Source organism: Propithecus coquereli, unplaced genomic scaffold, assembly GCF_000956105.1.
Source record: "Propithecus coquereli isolate 6110/MARCELLA unplaced genomic scaffold, Pcoq_1.0 Scaffold69, whole genome shotgun sequence".
In the NCBI taxonomy this organism is placed as follows: domain Eukaryota; kingdom Metazoa; phylum Chordata; class Mammalia; order Primates; family Indriidae; genus Propithecus; species Propithecus coquereli.
The window spans coordinates 18,684-20,722 of record NW_012152951.1 but is presented as its reverse complement, the minus strand read 5'-3'; the positions used below and the strand labels follow the sequence as shown (position 1 = coordinate 20,722).

The 2,039-nt window shown below is 35.9% G+C and overlaps 1 protein-coding gene across 1 annotated transcript in view; it reads left to right on the top strand.

Moving 5' to 3' along the window:
* MALRD1 (MAM and LDL receptor class A domain containing 1) overlaps positions 1-2,039 on the top strand; it is a 285,192-nt gene that overhangs the window by 282,199 nt on the left and 954 nt on the right. The gene's annotated exons all lie outside the window — the stretch shown is intronic.

The window sequence follows — 2,039 nt, the reverse complement described above, 5'->3', positions numbered from 1 at the left end:
ACACTTCTTACCAAAAGCTGTCTAAAAGTATATTTGTGTGTATATGTGCATGTGCGTGTTTAATAATAGAAAAACATCCAAATAGTCTTTTATTATTTCAAAATATTATGGAGGTACAAATATTTTTGGTTACATGGATTGCTTTTGTAATGTTTGAGTCACGGCTATAAATGTGCCCATCACCCAAATAGTGTTCATTGTACCTGTGAGGTAGGTTTTCACCCATCTCCTCCCTCCCCCCACCGCCCACTGTATGATCTCCACTGAGATTTACTTCCCTCTGTGCACACATGTGCTTATCAGTTAGTCCCAATTTTATTAATAGTGAGTATATGTGGTGTTTGTTTTTAAATTCTCAATATAGTTCATTAGGAGAATGGTCTCCAGTTCCATCCAAATTGTGGCAAAAGGCATTAATTCATTCTTTCTTATGGCTGAGTAGCACTCCATGGTATGTAAATACGACATTTGATTAATCCATTCATGAACTGATGGGCACTTGGGTTGATTCCACATCTTTGCAACTGTGAATTGTGCTGCAATAAACATTCAAGTGCAAGTGTCTTTTTTATAAAATTACTTCTTTTCCTTTGGGTAGATATCCAGTAGTGGGATTGCTGGATCAAATGGTAGGTCCACTTTTAGTTCTTTGAGGAATCTCCATAGCGGTTTCCATAGAGATTGTACTAATTTGCAATCCCACCAACAGTGTATAAGTGTTCCTTTCTCTTTGAATCCACACCAGCATCTATTGTTTTTGGACTTTTTATTAAAAACCATTCTGAGAGAGCTAAGGTGATATCTCATTGTGGTTTTAATTTGCATTTCCCTGATGATTAGTGACGTTGAGCATTTTTCATATGTTTATTGGCCATTTGTCTTCTTTTGAAAAGCTTCTCTTCATATCTTTGCCCACTCTTTAATGGGGTTGTTTGTGGGGGATTTTTTTGCTGATTTGTTTGAATTCTTTGTAGATTCTAGATATTAGCCCTTTATTGGATGTATAGCTTGTGAATATTTCTTCCATTCTGTAGGTTGTCTATTTGCTCTGTTATTTCCTTAGCTGTGCAGAAGCTTTTTAATTTAATCAAGACACATTATTTTTGTGGTTGCTGTAGTTGTCATCAGGGTCTTAGTCATAAATTCTTTGCCTAGGCCAATGTCTAGAAGAGTTATTCCTACATTTTTTTCTAGAATTCTTATGGTTTCATGCCTTACACTTAAGTCTTTTGTTTATCTTGAACTAATTTTTGTGAGTGATGAGAGAGATGGATCCTGTTGATTCCAAACAAAGTTGTAGATTTATTTTTTTCTAGACCTGTGAAATATCATGTTGGTATTTTTACGGGGAGTGCACTGAATCTGTAAATCACTTTGGGTAGTATGGACATTTTAACAATGTTGATTCTACCAGTCCGTGAGCATGATGTTTTTCCCTTTGTGTCATCTGTGATTTCTTTCCTCAGTGTTTCATAGTTCTCTTTGTAGAGGTCTTTCACCTCCTTGGTTAAGAATATTCCTTAGTATTTTATTTTCTTTGTAGCTATTGTGAATAATATTGAGTCTTTGACTGTCAGCTTGACTGTTTTTGGTGTATAGGAATGCTACTCATTTGTGCACATTGATTTTGTAACCTGTTTACTGAATTTATTTATCAATTCCAGAAATCTCCTGTTGGATCTTCGGGGTTTTCTAGATATGTGTTCATATCATCAGCAAAAAGTGATAATTTGACCTCCTCTTTCCTCATTTGGATAGGCTTTACTTCATTCTCTTGCCTGATTGCTCTGGCTAGGACTTGCAGCACTATGTTGAATAGAAGTGATTACAATGTCCCCCTTACTTGTTCCAGTTCTTAGGGGGAATGATTTCAACTTCTTCCCATTCAGTATGATATTGGCTATGGGTTTGTCATATATGGATTTTGTAATACTGAGATATGTTCCTTCTCTTCCTAGTTTGTTGAGGGTTTTATCATGAAAGGGTGCTGCGTGATTGAGATAATCATATGGTCCTTGTTTTTGCCTCTGTTTATGTCG